Here is a 19761-nt window from a genome sequence, read left to right on the forward strand (position 1 = left end):
TATTGCATTATATTGTGTATTAGATCATTTCCTGATCACTATTGTTTTATCACTTTTTTATACTGTCTTGTACAATGTTTTGGATATAAATTTAAAACAATAACACAATGACTTAAAAATGAGAAATCACATAATTCCTTTCAGGATTTTATGTTTACAATGCCTGTTGTGCTTCAGTACTTTTTTTAGGCATTCTTTTTAACATGTACATTCCTAATACTACTTAAACAATTATTCTTTAAGAGTATCGGTTCTACAGGGTAATATGAACAAAGGTTTTAATCAACATCAATAGGAAAGGGAAAACATTCAATTAACATATCCAGTCTACAACCCCCCCCCCCCACAAGAAACAGATACGCTGCAAAAATCTGCATGCCTGTCACTGTGTTATGCTGCCCTTTTATCTGACAGGGTAAGTGTGGGGGCACACTCCCTTTAACTATTAGGAAATATTTACCCCCAGGTAGGGACTTTACAAAAAGAAAAGTTTGTTATGTCCTTTCATGGGCTATGTTCACACTATGTTTTACAGCGTCCGTAGCAATGGACGCTCATAACCTGTTGGCTGCCAGGCTGCTTTCAGGACGTTCCTGCAGCTGATACTTCTGTATCGCCTGCAGGAATGTTCTTCATTTCCTTTTGACTTGCACCGTCGGGTGCTGCTGCCGCCGCACATTATGTTGTGTGAACAGCTATTATTTCCGGATGTTATTCACTAAACAGTGTCCGGAAATAATAGGCATGTACATTATTATAACTCCCGTTCTAAAGAACAGGCATTAACATAACGATGTGTGCATACAGCGGACGGCATTGCATTGACTTCAATGCAGTGCTGTCCCTGCAGTAAAGAACTGGCACTGATTCCATTGCAATCAGCGTCTGTTCTCTAAAAAAGAACATTGTGTGAACATAGCCTTGCCGTCATGCCATTTCTTAATCTATATCTTAACTCCATTGCCCAGATTTATTAAAGGATGTGAAATAGAAATTTATGTTAACTGCTCATAGCAACCAATCACAGATTACCTTTTATACCCTTTAGTAAGTCTAAGCAAATATATCCTGAGTTTTTCACATCAACATAATCATTTGACACTCTGTCACTTAAGGTCCCTATACACTTTCAATAACTGAGGGACAAAGGATCATTCAGCATCAGTTGTGTTCCCGTCCTCCCCATAAACAGGAACTTTCAGCATAGCCAAGCAATCCTGTGTTCTGATGTTGTGATATTGTGTTAAATTGTAAAGTAAGAAATTGAAATACTTTACCAACCTAAAAGAAAGGTAAGGGCTGACACAACTGTATGGTTTCAGTGGACATATGTGATTCTAATAATTTCCATTTGCTGTATATTTAAATCAATTCCCCGACAGTCTAACCAACAGGACATTTTCATACAATATTATCTTTATTTAGGTTGAACAGTTTGAAGACATCCCATTGTAAGGCTATGTTCACACAATGTCAAAAATATTGAAAAGGCATCCGATTTTCATATTTAAAAAAACGTCAGTTTTTTCCGAGATTTAACTAACTGCATTGGCAATGCATTGTAGTCAATGAGAAGACGGACGTCCAATGCACAAAATGCATTGAAAAACAGACGTTTTTGCCGCGGACATCAAAATAATGAACGTTATTTTCGGACGTCTTTTGCAAACAGCGGACGTTTTTTATTTGTAGTTCACACACAGTTTTCCTTTTGTCACCGTTCTGTCTCCGTTTTTGCTATAAAATTCAATGGACTTTTCAATTAAGCCCCATCCAACGGCCGATTAGTAACCAAAGTAGAATAATGTGCAAAAACCCGTCAGTGCACTAAGGGGAGGTAAGGCAACTAAATAACGTCCGTTATTTTAGACTCAAAATGACGGACGTCATTTTAAACGGAGCTGAAAAAACGTTATGTGAACATAGCCAAATTCTGAAAATGTGTGCAATAAAGTGTGCATAGTGGTTGGCTGAAAGGGCTGTCTCTCCTGAGATGAGAATGACAGCCCAGGCACCTAGTGACTAGCCACAGTACTTTCCTGTCTCAGTCAGTGAATGGCTGAGCAGGCTGGAGGTGATGGCTGGAGACACTGGAGACCTGTTAGAGGCCAACAAGGGAGGACAGGTACCATGTAATATATATATATATATATATATGTTTGTTTTTTATTTTTTTTTATTTTGGTTCACTTACAATAATTTATATCCTTAAGAATTTGCTATATATTTTGTTCATAGCCCAAACAAAGTCAACTTTAGCTTAAAAAGTGACTGTTGTGTTAGCCATTTTCTTTTCCTCCCACATATTCTAATAATATTCAGGAACAAAATCACTAAGAAGATTGACAAGCGCACACAAAAAATGATCTATTAATCAAATAACCTTGGAAGGAAATTTTCTTGTTATTGACATTTCAACAAACTTTAGGTCTCAAGGTTACCTGCACCAAAAACATGAGCTGAGAGACCAATAAAAAGTCTCAAAAGCGTGAATATCTGGAGAATTTATTTATTTATTAATTTTTATATTTAGCCTATTATAAACATTTCTTTCATGTATATTTTCCAGTGCAATCCATTGGTTAACTCTTAAAATAAAGGTATTCATAAAAAAAAGGGAACAGTCTTATTAAGGAGATCTAGAGCAAAAAAGATCATGTTCTTTACAGGAATAACATAATTTAGTCTTGAATGTGGTTTAAGAAGCATTGGTTCACCTCTAATAGCTAGCCTTTTATCAATAACCGACCCCAGTTATTCCTTGAAGAAGGTCAGTATTGATGTCCATTAAACCTACAGTAGCAACTAGTGAGGACATGCATGGCATGCATTCTGATGAATAGATAACCTGTAGTGTTGAGTCTACTGAGCAGTTGAGTTCCCTTTACTCACCTTTATAGTTCCTTTAATAAGGGATTGTACAACAGGGATAATCCCTTCAATGTTTAGCATGACTATGCCAGATGTATATAGTGTGTCGTATGTTGCAGCACTTTTAAATATAGTACATTTTGTTTTCTATCACAACAATCCTATGCATGTTAAACCCCACACATTTCAGCAGAAACTGGCCCCTGGATTCTTCTAAGTTCTTCTGTTATACTCCACAGGCAAAAATACAACAACCACTGCTCAAACCAATGGGAATGACTTACCTGGACATATGAGTTTAAAGTGCAGTAAAACCCTGAGACCTGTAAATGAAACAAAGTCTATTAAAATGTAGGAAAAGAAACTGAAGGCTGATAAAAACAAGCTACTTGAAAGATCAAAACTGAAAGCAATGTGAACTATTGTTAAGTAAATTAAAACTACTCATTACATTGTCTACTTTGTCAAGAGTATTTAATACACTTATCAAAAAATTAAACCAGAGTAAATATGTGCCATATGGTACTGTCATTAGATTGATATAAAAGTTCTCAGAATAAAGTCAAATCTTTGGAGAGATGAAGGTCATAGATATTAATACAGCTTATTATTTTAATTTTTCAGAATATATCACATCCAAATATTTTTCTCTTCACTCTATGATAATTTGATTTGAATTAAGGTAAGCACCAGATATACAGTAGAATCATGAAATACAGTGAACAATGTTATATACAAATGAAAATGAAAGTCTGTTGTCTAACGTCTTTCTGTTGTCTGTTCTTTGTGCACGGCCAAATAACTGGACTAATCTGCACCAGCTCTCAAGATTTCAACTATTTGAGACCTTCTGTTCTCAAGGCATTCACCAAAAACTTCACTAAACTCACAGGTTTTGTGTCTCCTGAGCCTGTGACCATGACCAAAACTGAGTCATGACAATACATTATCACATAGTGGCAGTTGTTGCTTTCAAACAGGCAGCTATTTAAAGGGGAAAGCTGGGTCTATATCATTGACCAAAGAATCTGGACATACCAACACTGGTCAGACTTCAGACTTCTGCACATAACAACCCAGCCATTTTTCTTTACTCGCTGTGGGCGGCCTGTACTTACTGTATACCACTGTATACTGTATACGCATGATCATAAATTTAAACTCTTTCAGACCAATCATGCCGAAAAGAAACTCTGCACTCCTGCACTCCTGTAGAAAAGTGCATGGCACAAATAGTGATTTTAATGCCGTCTTTGTGCAAAAGAAGAGAAGGTCTATACCTTTTCATTTTGTTCCTGAAAAGGAAAAGAATTTGTTGAAAAAAAGGTGCCTGCACATGGCAAATTATGTACTTCATTTGCCATAGCTATGACATAGTTGTGCTGAGCCAAGCTTCTAAGGCAGGGGTCAAACTCAGGCCCTCCAGCTGTTGCAAAACTATAAATCCCATAATTCCTGGATAGCCTAAAATTTAGCTTTAGCGGTCTGGCCATGATGGGAATTGTAGTTTTGTAACAGCTGGAGGGTGTCAGTTTGACCCCTGTGTCCTAAGGTGCCTTTATGTTGTCAACCAGAAGTATGGGGCATCCAGTAGAAAGCCATCCATTTTCCTTTAAATCATCTGTTCTATATAAACCTGCAAAATTAAAAACAGGCTCAATAGCCAAGGCTGCAGTGACATTATTAGAGATGCAAGGTCTGTCTCACAGGCAGCAGCCACATTATAAGAGGAGCACGGTCTGTCTCACAGGCTGCAGTGACATTATTAGAGGGGCAAAGTCTGTCTCACAGGCTGCAGTCACATTATAGAAGGAGTATGGTCTTACAGGCAACAGTCACATTAATAGAGGTGCACGGTCTGTCTGTCACACAGCAGCCACATTATAAGAGGAGCATGGTTTGTCTCACAGGCTGCAGTTACATTATTAGGGAAGCATGGTCTGTCTCACAGGCTGCAGTCTTATTGTAAGAGGAGCATGGTCTGTCTCACAGGCTGCAGTTACATTTTTGAAGAAGTATGGTCTTTCTCACAGGCTGCAGTCTTATTGTAAGAGGGGCATGGTCTGTCTTACAGGCTACAGTCACATTATAAGAGAAGCATGGTCTCTCTCACAGGCTGCAGTCACATTATAAGAGGAGCATGGTCTGTCCCACAGGCTGCAATCTCATTATTAGAGGATCATGGTCTGTATCACAGGCTACAGTCACATTATAAGGGAAGCATGGTCTCTCTCATAGGCTGCAGTCACATTATTAGAGGTGCATGGTCTGTCCCAGAGGCTGCAATCTCATTATTAGAGGATCATGGTCTGTATCACAGGCTACAGTCTCACTTTAGTAGAGTCGCATAGTCTGTCCCACAGGCTGCAATCACATTATTAGAGGATCATGGTCTGTCTCACAGGCTACAGTCACATTATAAGGGAAGCATGGTCTCTCTCATAGGTGGATGTCACATTATTAGAGGTGCATGGTCTGTCCCACAGGCTGCAGTCACATTATTAGAGGTGCATGGCCTGTCCCACAGGCTGCAATTCCATATTTGTAGCTAATATGCTGAGGGCTGACCACACAGCTCTTTATGTGGGATATTAGGTCTTGATGATGATGTTGATGGTGTATTTTCTGGCCCATTCTTCCTCAGTCCACTGTCTTCATATTTAGAGCTTCCAAAAAAGTTACATCTAATATGGCCCTTTCAAGAGCATCATGCTTCTTTTCTTTCAATAATTTCTTTTTTCAGGAAGGAAATGAAGAAGGCATCTATCTTTTCTTCTTTCCCACAGAAAGCTGAAGGGACTTCACTGTGTGATGGATATTTGTTAGAACAAACATTTTTGTATTTTGTTAAAGCTTTACTTTATCTGGTATGTTGGCTTTATAACACTATGAACAAAGAATAAACAGTTAAAACAAAATAGACCTATACAAAGCTAGTAGAACTATATAAGACAGTTACAGGCTCAGAGAATACCATGTAACATTTGCATTTTAGTTACTACCTGGAATGTTTTAACTTGTCAATCAGTATAAGTATTACAAAGAACAATCTTGTGTTTTCCCACTGTTCTCTTTAAGCACTGTCAGTGAAATAACACACTTAGCCAATTCCAAATCCCCCAAGGAAAAGGTAATTAGGCTGTTTGTATAGTTTTGATAATCCACAGTTACAGTGTAAAAGGGGACTGTAAAATGGGTTCAAAAGTTAACAGTAATAAAGAAATTCATGCTTTTTCTACTTGGCATCTATCTATCTATCAAATTATTACAAAAAATTCAGAATGAATGCAGCACTCGTATCCCATGAGTGCTGCGGTATTCTTCTGATTTATCAAATTATTACCATATAAGTATCATGACGACAATAAAAAAATAAAATAAAATATATATATATTTTTTATTTTATTTTTTTACCATGACTTATTTTTTTACCAGAACTTTACCATATATATATATATATATATATATATATATATATATATAGCTTTGTCATGGTAAAGTTCTGATGTCCTTTGCTTACCCCCTTGCAACGCCAGCCATATCTGCTGTAATTCACAGTAGACACCATGCAGTCTCTCTTTCGCACAGCAGGGAAGAAGGACCACTAAAATCATCTTCACAGCTTTTAAACTTCCAGGGCCCATCTCCCATAGGTTTAATTTTCTTGAAGGGCTACCCCAGAGACTCAAAATTAATATCAGTATATACTTCGGATGAGTGGCAGCAGTAAGGAGAAACATAGGCCCCTTTACTACCATGATTTGTGTCGGGAGACTTCCCCTGCCGCCATATTATCAAACAATTGGGCATTAGCAAACAAAAAACATCTTTTTTTAAAAAAAAAATAAAAAAAAATAATTATATATATATATATATATATATATATATATATATATATATGTGTGTGTGTGTAGCAAATGGAGCATCTCCCAGGATTTCTTTATCAACAGACTTCTTTTGGTCTTGTGGCTTCCTAAGCATTTGAATTTTTATTCCTGATGAGACTGGCCACCTCACGACCCTGCTTTTCACACATACTGGCTGCAGTAGTTTCTTTGCTACACAATCACCCATTCTGCCTTTTATTAGCTCGGTGCCACTCCTTTAGTAAGGTGCCATAATCAATGCTCCTTTGCAGGCATGTGAAGAACCTGTGACTTCAGGCTTCCACAACATCCATCCGTGAACTTAGGTTCTATTTGATGCAAGGGATATATTTATTGTTTAAGTGGCTTTTGGTGAACCGTTGCTTTCACCAGTTTTGGTACAGTTTTGATGCAAACAATTAATGTGGTCTTCCAATTTAGTAAAAAAAAAAAAAAAAGCACTACAGACTGCTAGAGCTATAAAATAACAAGCTACTCCATGCACACTTCTCTCAATCTGGTGCCAGTGCTCATGTTTACCCTATTGTCCATGCCTAATTACCCTTTTAATGTCCTCCCCCCCAGTGATTGGCTGCAGTGGGATTGGAACAACTTCATCAGGGCAGGGAGAGCATAATACGAGAGTAATTCTACATAGCGATTGGAACAGCCCTAGCACTGGACTTGGCAAGGCAGGTATAGTGTTATTTGCAATTTACAGCAATAACATAGGCTATTTTGTCAGAAGACCCCTTTACGTTTCTCATTCAGTGATTTAAAAAAATAACAACCTTGAGGAATTGTAAACAACATATATTGCAAAATGGTATACCTTTTTCAAATTATGAAGACTATTTCCTTAAACCGTAACAACCCCTTAATGAAGGACCACTTATTTACAAGCAGATATTGATAGAGATCCATTTTGTAAATTCAGCTGCATCTCTTCCAGATGAGTGCTGTGAGTCCAGGAGTAATTTGACTTGGTGTTCAATATGGTAATATGTTCTCTAATGGTGTGTAATGATAATGATTATTTTCTTCTTGAGTGAGGTTTGATGAGCTGCACTAAGCTATCCCACTTTCAGGTGTTCAGTGCTACACTTTCTCCCTTGGCTAATGGGGTAGTTTATAAAAATAGAAGTAATTAACCGTATGGTTCATTTTTTGTAATAGTTTAGGGTAATTGCGGATTGCAGTATAGAAAATATATAAATCACCCCCTAAAAAACATAAGTTACTGAAATGCACAAAAATGATTACAATATACAAACCAATAAATACAAACATTGAAAAATGTTGAGTATATTGTCAAATAATTATTATATAGTATAAAATAACACAAATATTCAGGTGTAATGTTTCCCCATTATAGCCAAACAGCATAATTAGACAACAATGTCATTCCTTCTTTTCTGCCACAATTTCTAGGTTGGCTCATATCATTATCATAAGGATGTAAATAGTAAATATACAAAACAGACAAGCAACAGCAAAAACAAAAAAACAAATAAAGAGAATTAAAGAATCAATGTATAAAAAGGGTATAAAGGGGTGTTCCAACCAAAAATAGTTATCCCCCCAGGCTGGTCGATGGGGGGGGGGGGTCAGACCACTGGAACCCACACTTATATCAAGGAGAAAGACAATGGTGCTTTATTCCTTCCCTTTGGAGCCTTTCAACATTGCTGGGTTAAGTGCTCAGCAATTTTTGTTGGCCCTGTAGATAATGAATGGGGCCCTGAGTGTACACAAGCATTATGCCCTTTCAATTTAAAAACAATTTTGTCACCATTCTTGGAATAGGGTCACAGTGATCAATATAGTATATTAGCTTGTTATTCCCTTTACTGTGGATAGGGGATAGCTTCTTCAGATGGGAATACCTCTTTATAATGGCAAACAAAAACCATGAAGCAGAAGGGATGGGTTTCCATCTTTAAGTAGTAAAAAAACTATGCACATCTTACTACTGGGCCTCGCTATCTTTACTTTTCCAGTAGTTGATTGTGGTTAAATTTGGAGAAGGGCAACCTCTACTTAGCAGTGCTTCAGCCAAGTAAACAAACCCCACCAGGGAGGACCAGAGAGACAGAATTGGGCAGCTGTTTAAACAGCGATTCTAGGCTACAGGTTAAAAGCAAGGGGCAAATTTTTAAATGACTCCTTTTATCCCTTTCACGACCAATAGGCATTGATGATGCCTCAATGCCCTGGTCGTTTTAGGACTCCAGCTTATGGGATCATAATTATCCCATAAGTTGAAGTCCCTAGCGCTGACCCCTCTTCTCTGTCCCCTGCCACTGTTATACGCCTGTAATAGTGGCAGGGGAGAGAGGAGAGGGGCCCTGCACCGGCCTCCCCTCCCTTCCTTTGCCTCTGTGATCCGTAGCCAGGAAATCGAAAGCCTGAGGTTTCTGGTGTCCATAGCTACCATTGGGGCTCTGCGATAACATTGCAGAGCCCCGATGGTTACCGGACAGACAATTCTCCATCTGTACAGGGAGGATTCTCTGGAGCCCTATAGATGCTGCAGTCGTGCTGACCGCAGTATCTATAGGGTTAACTGTTAGCACCAATGACGTGTCCCCAGCTGTCACCTATAGCCAGGACCCGCCGTCTGTGTCATCCTGCATCATAAATTAACATCACTACGGCATCAGGCATAGGCTGTAGCAAAGTTAATTTACAGTGGAGTGGCAGGAGGGAGTTAAGTATCCTGGGCAGGACAATGTCACTTGTTGGCACTCCCTGGTGCATGCCTCATCGGTTTATTTCTAACTGTCTAACATGCATGAAGGCACAAACATAGTTTGCTGATTTTCTAAAGGCTACATCTAATCAATACCCACGTCATACTATTCTGCTGCTTTACAACTATTAGTACACATTCAGGAAAAACAATTTTTTTTTTATCCATCAATGAAATTTTTCTCTATTACCTGGCACTTGCTTTCATGTTGATGGAAAACATGAAAAATGCGGCAGCGTTGTTTTTATTTTAATAAACTAATATTACCAATAATAGTTTGGAATCTGCCGCTGTCTCTCCTGCTGTCAGCTGTAGCGGCAGTACTTGGTGTCTGTTAGAGAAAATAGCAACGGTACAGAGGGAGATGACAACAAAACCACATGTGAGGCAGTTAGGGAAACTGAAATTGTCTTATCAGGCTGTGAAAATGATGATAATGTCTGATTCGCATTGTGAAAAATGAGTGAAATGATGAGGAAAAGGAACAATATTTCTCCTCTGCCTGATCAGAGTGTTCACTTGACACTTCTCTGACAAATAAGTTATTGATTGTCACTAAAACGCCTCATGACTTCCAAGTTAACGTTACTGAAAAAAGGAAAAAAAAAATAGACAGAGCTGGGAGAAATACTGCAAAGAACAGTTACCTAAGGAAATGTGGCCATGAGATGTATAAGAGAAATGATACCTCAGTATTTGAGAAATCATTACTTTTAGTTTCACAGATTGGCAATGTTCAAGAGAGAAACTGATCTGTTATAAACCAGGTTTCTTACTTGATCAGCTAGCAATGGCTGCTATCAATCTGAAAGGTGCATTGTTATATTCAGACAGGCTTAGCATGGCACCCTGCCACAGTAGACTGACAGCTCTGTAGCAGTACAGTACTATATTCTGCTTTTTATACCAAGAGACTGCAGCTTGCAGAATATTCTAGCTGAGTGACTTTATGTTAGTTAATAATTAGTTGGTGACAACCAGGATTCACACCTGGAATTATAAAAGCCCGGCTAGAAAAGTAGGAGACACTCTAGAAGAGTTTCATGCATCTGTATATATGACATTTACTCATGATACATTTTGTGTCAACAGGGATTGCAAAAAAATCTAATCTACAAGTTCCCTGCATCTACGTGTTTCTGTGTTGCTATTGCTGTGTTGAGTCTATGTTCAAAAATAGGTATATAAATCATCAGTTTTTAACTTGAATCGTGTGTTATATTAAAAAATAATTTTTTTTTTTTTTTTAAAGGTTGATTTTTGTATTCTTAAAAAACTGAAAAAAACATAGTTTAAACATACAAAATGTCAGACCTTTCTGTAGTTTTTCTAATATATGTGATTTACTTCCATGAAGCTCTTACTTAGCCACAGGCGGTGGCTCCTATTGACTTCAATGGAAGTTTTTGTCTTGAATGGCGCTAAGAATACGTTACATGTCACTTCTTTTCAACTCATTTCAACCACTCCCCTTAATTGGATAGAGGTTTTAGCCAGTGAGAGGTGCTGTTAAGAAGTGAAAAATTTGCAAGTTTTTCACATCTAAATCAGTGTGTTTCTTGCTCATGTAAATACACCCAAAGGCCTCATTCACACGTTCAATTATTTTTCTAGTCCTCAAAACCTCCGCTATTTTTTCTCTGTGATCCTTGTAAAATCATCTGGATGCCTTTTATCTTTTTTATATTGTGAGAACATATGTATAGGCATGTGTGGCAATTCCAATGGTAACATTTTATAATAAATACCAATGTCCAAACATATGTGTATGCTTCCTGTACTCAAATAACATGTTTTTCTTTACTTTGGTTACTGGTCAATACCTAACATCCATCAGATAATTGGAAATATCAAAAAATGTCACAATATTTTACTCTCCTACCACTATTTGGTATAATTATAGGGATATGTGGGATCTCTAAACTTTATTGCATGTACACTCATGTCTGTGTTTGATCTGTCTCTGTGTCCACTAAAATTTCCTTTAAATAATTTGGCAACACCCAGGCAACAAAAAGGACTCTATTCATACCATTTCAATTATTTTAACAATATCAAACTTGTATTTGTGTATGGTCTGTATTCCTTGTGATGATGTTAAAAGACAGGTAGAGATGCAATCCTGACAAGAATCTATAATACAAAGAGGTATTGACAGCTCTGTTCTCCGTGTTCCTGACGATTGCTCACCCACCGAGTGAAGGTGGGGAAACAATAGGATGCCAACATCTGTAAAAACAAGCTGGATGAGCTAGTGAGTATTTTTTACACTGTGCAGTCTGCATTATTTTTCTATCATAGAAAACTTTGTAAGTGTTTTTAAAATATTAATATATAAATCATTGCAGTTTTATGTATTCTCTATTGAAGAAAACATTACGTGCTATAGGGCAAAAATTACATGACAACTATGTGTCCTAACTTTAAATGCTGACATAAGATCAGCATAACATAAAATATTAGTATTCCAAGTAAAAATGACATCAACATATACTCCCTTAAAAGTGAGCCCTATGGAAGTGTTTCTTCTGGCTTTGCAGCCTCAGGCTATGTTCACACTTGGTTAACAGCGTCCGTTGCATAGTAAACTGCCGGACGTCGGTCTGCATTCAAGACGTTCCTGCAGTCGATACCTTTGTATTGGCTGCAGGAAAATTATTTTTTTTTAACATTGACTTGCGGGCACTGTCGGGTGTACTGCAAATCAATTAACTATTCACTTCAATGTAAAGTGCCGCCGCCGCACATATTACATTGTGTAAACAGCTTTTATTTCCGGACACTGTTCACTGAACAGCATCTGGAAATAATAGGCAGGTACATTATTTTAATGCCTGTTCTAAAGAACAGGCGTTAATATAACGATTTCTGAACACAGGGGAGCGGAATTGCTTTGACTTCAATGCAATGCCGCCCCTGCAGTAAAGGACTGACGCTGATTCCATTGCAATCAGCATCTGTTTTTTATTGAAATATTACGCTGTGTGAACATACCCTTAGCATGATGAGCAGATGATGGGAGTAGTAGTACCAGGGATATCCCCATCACCAAGCCCCCCCCTAAGCCGACTATACTATGAGCAGATGATGGGAGGAATAGTAGTGTCTATCTGTCTCACTGCACTAAACAGGGAGGTAGGGAGGAGGTACTTAGATGCACCGGCACCTCTCTCCCTCCCTGCTTGGTGCCCTGCATTTGGGGAGCAAGTGTCCTTGCTCTCCAATTATTCCATAAACATAGCCCATTAATAAAGGGTAGTTTTTACATTACATCTTCCATGAACTTCAATACAGTCTATAGACTTCTACATATACTGCACCCCCTGCTGGACACTCCATAGGGATTACACCTAATTCATGACAACACATTTTTTGAGAGAATTTGAACACTCTGTGATCTACTAAATTAAGGGAAGTAGCCCTATATGTGCATTTCCCATAATTAATGTACATTAGGAATTTGTCTAACTTTCCATAAGTAATATATTGAAAAAATACTTTTGGCCGAACTTCTCCTTTAAGCCCTGTTATTAATTGTAAGTGATTAATAAGGCTTTGTGTAACATTTTATATTTTCCCTCAATCTGGAACAATAACATTTCAATTTTTCTAAATTGTTTATTCTATTAGTACAGCTTTAACTGCAAAGAAACTTCCCTTTAAGACTGACTGATTCTCACAATAGGTTATGTATGATTAGCAGGCTGCTTGCCTTGTCCTTGCTTAACTCTCTTCTCGGTGTCAAAGTAGGGCGTGATAAATTGATAATGGTAACAATACAGCAAATGTGCATCATCAGATCTGCCATATTAAAGCCGTATTGATTGTAGAAGACATGTATCTTTTGACTACATAATTGTTGCACTTATCGTCAAGAGAATATGACAAGAAATAATCACCATTAAAGTGATGTATAATAAGCCCTGTAAATGCAACCTTTTAAATCATATTTGAAACAGGTATCTTCTATACACATGCTAGGACCACATGGGCTGAAATAATTTAGGAAACACATGCATACTAAATGATCCTTGAGCTACAATCATATTTTTCATAATCAGACCTGCATTCATTCTATGATGCTGTGTTATAATTGTTACACTTACAAAATGAGAACATGCTGTATACTTTGCATTTTAGATGGGATCAATCTGCATTTAATCAAGGACTCTGAAGGGTATCTTACTCAATGGTGTGACATAATTTAGCGTTAAATCTTAGACTCCTGGCCGTAAGCACATATTGGTCACTGTAGATGCAAGTATATGATCAAATAAGATACAACTGTTATTAATCAGCACTTACAATGACATAGTCTCATAATGCCACAAACTGTGTCCTTGCTACTGTGTAGCAAAATTCCAGTTTTAGGACAGATGAAAACTTTTAATTTGGATTTAAAGGGAACCTTTCATTACTTTCATGCTGCTTGGGCCATGAGTCATCAGCTCTGATCGATGGGACTGTCCCAATGACTAGTGGTTCAGGCAGCATAAAAGTAATGACTGGTTGTCTTTAATGAATGGCCAAATGGATAAGTATAGGTCAAGTATAAACATTGGTATGCATGGAACATCATTTAAAGAAGGAGTTTAATATGTGATTTATTCCTAATACAGTGCACATCTGTTAAAAAATACAGCTCACCCTATTGAACAATGGCAGGCCTTAGATAGGGTCCTACATAGGAACTTTACCATATGGACAAGTATATGTCAGCGGTGAGTTTTGGAAATCGGTCGAGTTCTTTAACAACATGCAATTCGGTGTTTTGTGCCTAATGACACCATTATTTACTTTTCAAGAGGATAATGACTGTAGATTCCCCTTCTGGTCATGTAAAAGCTATGGGACCAAGAAAGAGTGAAGAGTGTGATAAGTGCTGTGTCAGAAGACATGTGCTCTAAAATTGCCGAATGGTGTTAAGCAAGCAATAAATGCTCAAGGGCTTGTTACCAGAGTCGAACATTTTTTAATATTAGCAACTTAACCCACAGACACTAAGGCCTGGGGTATGATACCCCTTATAAAAAAAACATCCCCTAAAATATAACAAAACAGGAACACTCGGCCATGCTGAATGTTCCTGCGTAAGGGAAGGATGGTTCGTCCATCAGTTATTGAAGATGGTATGGTGGTAAAATGTTACTGGTATAGTGTATGTCAGATGGCTGTATTTTTTTGGTATCACACAGGGATATTACTAAACCTAAAAATGACTTTTTAGTTTTTATAATTTACTGGCCTGCCTTCTTACTTAAACTATTTCCTACACTAATGATGTCCCTTCTCCAGCATCCAGCCCTGCATGCTAAATGAAGGCAACTAAGCTGAGCATCGGGTGATCTAAGCCTATACAGATGCAAGGTCATCTGATTTGGCTGGCTATGGCATAACAGGATATGCAAGGCCTTCCCTGCATATGTATTGTCTATATAAAGCTGTCAAACATGGGGGAGGAGGCTTGCACTTTTACCCAAGCTCTAGGAGGTGCTCTATCGAACAGTGACGAGCAGTTTGATGCAAGCACTTTTGTCCGACCTAAACCCACAGGCATGGTCTGGGATGCAGACTGTTGGAAAGCCATTGGAGTTGACTGCCTTATGAAGCAGATTTAGAGAGTGTCAAGAGTGCAAAGCAATTATCACAAGAAAAGGGGACTACTTTGATTAAATTAAAACATAAAGCATAGTTTGATCTATTTACCATGTTTTTTTACTTAATTCCATATGTGATCCTTCATAGCTTTTATTTCTTTTATATGGATCTACATATAGAAAAGAGCAGTATATAGTGGCATTAAAAACAAACATAAATGTTCAACAGTTTCTTTCACAGTGTGTGCAATAGGGTGTGAGTGTTGAAGGTGCTTAGGGCAATGTGAGCTATAAATACAAACTTATTTATACCCTAGGTTTTCATAACTGTATGCTGGATGTATTATAAAGTAAAAGTGTGAATTATTGTAAATCCACTACTAAACAAGTGGACCTTGTTTAGTTACAATGTATGAACAGATGTTGTGTTCTATATCAATGCAGGAAACTCTTCCAGAAACGAAGAAACTGTTACGGCTCATTAAGTGGCTGGCTGGAGGTTAAGCATATATCCATAGATTGTAGGAAGCCTCACCTATGGTGCTGACCAGCTGCTGAAAGGCTTTATATGAAAATCACTATACAAGATATCTACTGCATATGTAATCCACTGCCTCTTCTAGCTTTGTGATAAATATTCACTTCTTCGTAAACTGGAATCCAGTTGCTTCAATAAAATACCACATCCAGTATATGACAGGCAAGGTAGGCTCTCCATGAAGATAGTTATAATTGTTTTCACATATTGTATTCGGAATATTGGGGCTGAACATTAGAAATATAGATTGGTTGTTATATATATATATATATATATATATATATATATATATATAGTCACATCATTCTATATAAAGAATAGATCTTGTATTTACATATTTAACCAAGGTCATAGGGCAGTAATACCACTCTGTGTCCATGCTCGTGATAATGCATGTCATCAGTACGCACTGCAGATCATTGCCAGCCTATGTATCAGTCACTAGCCATTTTCCCTGTCATACAGCTTTATAGGATCAGAAAACAGAGCCCTTGCGCAGCTAGATATGCAGTCTGAACTGAAGGCATGTTAGTTAAAAGCTAAGGATAATATGTAGTAGTGAGTATCCTTGTGACAACGCAGGTATATTGAGGATTACAAAAGATTGTGTGATGTAATAAAATGTGTGTGTATTGCCTGGTACTTCATTAAATTTTGCTGAACATGGTGGTGCACAGAAATTATACTCAGTATTTAGTGTTGAGTGAACTTGCCAAGAGTTTGGGTTTCGACAAATTTGAACGCTCAGTGACGGTTTAACTGTACTTTGCGCCCCCCCCCCCTCCTCCATGCTATGTGTATGGTTCACACAGGGACAGGCACACAAAATTATTTAACATAGAAGATCCCAGTGGACAACAGTGCCGGAAAAATAGAGTACTGTATACTCCTATAGTCATGCTGTTACCAACTACCATGCAGCTAATGGAAAATCAAGCACATTGAGCAAATATCAGATGCAAATTACCATCACAATTGAGTCGAAAGTCTGGTCACATATAAACTGTTTCTTTATTGCAACCACTAAAAAGTGCAATGTTTCAGCAGCAGTGCTGTTCTAGAGCATGATTGAGAAAGGTACGGAGCCCAAAACATTACACTTTTGTGGGGTTTCAATAAAGTAACGGCTCACATGTGTCCAGACCTCTGACTCAACTGGGAATGTGCTTCGCATCTGTTACCAAATACAGGGAACATCATCCCATACAGTACATAGTACCATCATACTGACCATATCCAGTACACTGAGACTAAATCTATGAGGCTAAATGATCCCACCCCACCATTACCAGGTATTACCACCACATAATAACTGCATGTTACCGCTATATTCTTACTAAGTAAAAAACATTATACCAAGGGCAATACTACCAATAACAACACAATACAGGGGAAAAATAATGCTGCCATACCATGACTACATATTACCACTAACTAATGATTAATACCGTGATACTGTATACAAAACACTTTAAGCAGATCATTTTTACCTATATATAGTGACCATATTACAGCACTAATCCACAATAGAAAAGATTGGACGGAGGCACTCACCGTTAAAATTCTTCTGTATTCTTTGACGGTGAGTACCTCCTTCCAATCTTTTCTATTGTGGATTACTGTCTGCACATATTGAAATTCTTTGGATGAGCAACCCAAGATTCTAATACTGACGACTCCTGTGTGCCTCGAGTATGCTGGTTTATGTTGGATTGGAATGGGATAAGTTAGTTGCCAGTTCACTATACTTTTTAATTCTATATTCATATAACAGCACTGTCTTCTTTCATTGGAGTCTCCCTCTTTTGTCATCCATCTATTCTATGTGTCCTACATATGTGGACAATGGGCTACAGTAATAGATGTAAATTTGAACTTGTTATTGTTGCACGCTCAACTGTTGAGTAAGTGACTCAATGTAAATCATGCCTGTTTAGTGACCTCACAAACCCACTCATGAGGTCCAGAGATCAGCCTAGTCCTGGCCAAAGTGAGCACACATACTGTATGAAGGTTATTTTTGACAAATTTTCCTGATACACAGTGATACACAGATGTGATAAAATGCTACATAGTATCCTTACTTTACAGCATTTATTCCACACCTCCTAAAAGTTTTACACAGTGCTGTATTTAGATAGTATTTAGGACAATTAGGGAGATTGCTTGGTATCTCACTTGCTGTGAGTTTAGCAACTCTCAGACTGGAGACGCTAATGTAATGCAATAAAATTGTTATGGCTGTACCAAGTCAGATAATGTTTCATTCTATCGGCTGCAAAATTAGCAGAAAGGTATAAAAGGCTTCATATTTGAGATGCTAGAAGCACTAAATAAATACACATATAGCTATGTTTTGTTGGTTCTTATAACTCTAGGATATATTACAGTGTATTTATTTTACTGCATACATCCATGAGGTTGGCATGCCTGCATCCTTCAGATAATGTTAATGTCTAGTTATTTTTATATTACATTATGTATTGCAGACACTGATATGGCGATTTGCTTTCTTGTGATAAGAGTTTGTTGTCTGTATAGCCCACATGCTGTAGACATATTGAGATACTTAATAGGCAGGGTGGAAACCAAAAAGGTGTGGAAAGCACAGTTCTAAAACTTAATAACATTGTTTTGGTGGTTGTAGAGTATACTGTATGTACATATGTCAATGGAGGGTGGGACCAAAGAGAGATCTATAACAATACACTACATATGTTCCGCCTTCAACTAGCATTTGCTTTAGAGTAAATATAACGAGTATATACGTATATGATATAGTATAGTTTTATTCTATCTGTATGGCTTTGTCACTTATGTTTTCAGTTTGTTAATATTTGGTACATTTCAGAAAAAAACTTTACTTCAACCTGAAAAAAAAGCCAAGAAGCAATCTCATTGTAGCTTGTGTGAATACCCAGACCCAGATAAAGGGTTTTTTCGAACTTACGATTGATATCCTGTTTTATTCCCTTCTGCTTTAGTACTTTACCTTTCACTGCCAAACTTTGAGCACAGCATTTGTGGCATTCTATTAACGGTGGCCACTGAAGTTGGATGTAGCCCAAGAGGGTACTCGCTAGGGCTGCATCCAACTTCTGCAGCCACCATTTCAGACAAACTTGATTGTGCTTGAAGTTTGCTCAACTTTAACCCCTTAACGACATCGGGCGTAAACTTACGCCCTCGCGCCCTGGTACTTGGCGCATCAGGGCGTAAATTTACGCCCGATGTTTCCCCGATCGCTGCGTGTTCACACACAGCGGTCGGGGAAGATGGCCTGCTATAAATCATAGCAGGCCATCTTAGCTTCACGGCACGGGGGGTGGTTAACACCCCCCGTGCTTACGATCGCCGCTATAGGCTGATCAATTCAGATCAGCCAATAGCGGCGATCGGAACCTTTCCGGGTCATCGGCGACCCGATGACCCGGAAAAAAATGGCGGTCGGTGCTGTCCGAGGACGGCACCGACCGCCATTACTGTAAAAAGTAATGGTGATCGCCGTGCCACCGGCCCGATCGCCGTGAACGGCCGGCCGGTACCGGCCGGCCATTCACGGCGATCGGGCCGGTGGCACGGCGATCAGAGTCCCACAATATAGTAAATACCTGCCCTGGACCCCTCAGCTAGGTAGCCGAGGGGTCCAGAGCAGGTATTTGTACATTACTCACCTGTCCCGGGCTCCTGATCGGCGTCTTCCGGGTTCGCGGCGTTCTCGTCTTCGTTCGGGTCTTCGGCTTCTTCCGTGACGTCACGTTCGGCTTCTCTCGGCTATTTTCGGCTCCAGCGTCGGCTCTTTCCGTATTTTGCGCTCTGCTGCCCTCTAGCGGCTGATATGTGTAATACACTTATCAGCAGCTACAGGGATGTTCAGAATTTTTTTTTTTTTTCAAATTTTTTTTTTTCTATTTTCCGCACCCTATCGCCGCTGAGTGTTGATCAGCATCGCACGAAAGTGCGCTGCTAATCAGCAACTCCTCCTTTTTGGCGTAGGGTGTTTTTTTTCTATATTCTACTGCCACGGTCTGCTTATAAGTGCCGCACATAAGTGCGGCATTTATCAGCAACTCCTTTGTTGGCGTAGGTTTTTTTTTTATACTTACTGTAAAAAAACACGTAAAAAACACTACATTA

General features: G+C 38.4%; 1 long non-coding RNA gene across 1 annotated transcript in view; it reads right to left on the bottom strand.

The window, feature by feature from the left end:
• LOC138787139 (uncharacterized) overlaps nucleotides 1-19761 on the bottom strand; it is a 399150-nt gene that overhangs the window by 282256 nt on the left and 97133 nt on the right. The window contains exon 3 of the long non-coding RNA XR_011362308.1: nucleotides 3156-3194. This is a non-coding gene — a long non-coding RNA (uncharacterized lncRNA). The remainder of the gene's footprint in view (nucleotides 1-3155; nucleotides 3195-19761) is intronic.

Source organism: Dendropsophus ebraccatus, chromosome 3 (assembly GCF_027789765.1).
Source record: "Dendropsophus ebraccatus isolate aDenEbr1 chromosome 3, aDenEbr1.pat, whole genome shotgun sequence".
Lineage (NCBI taxonomy): Eukaryota > Metazoa > Chordata > Amphibia > Anura > Hylidae > Dendropsophus > Dendropsophus ebraccatus.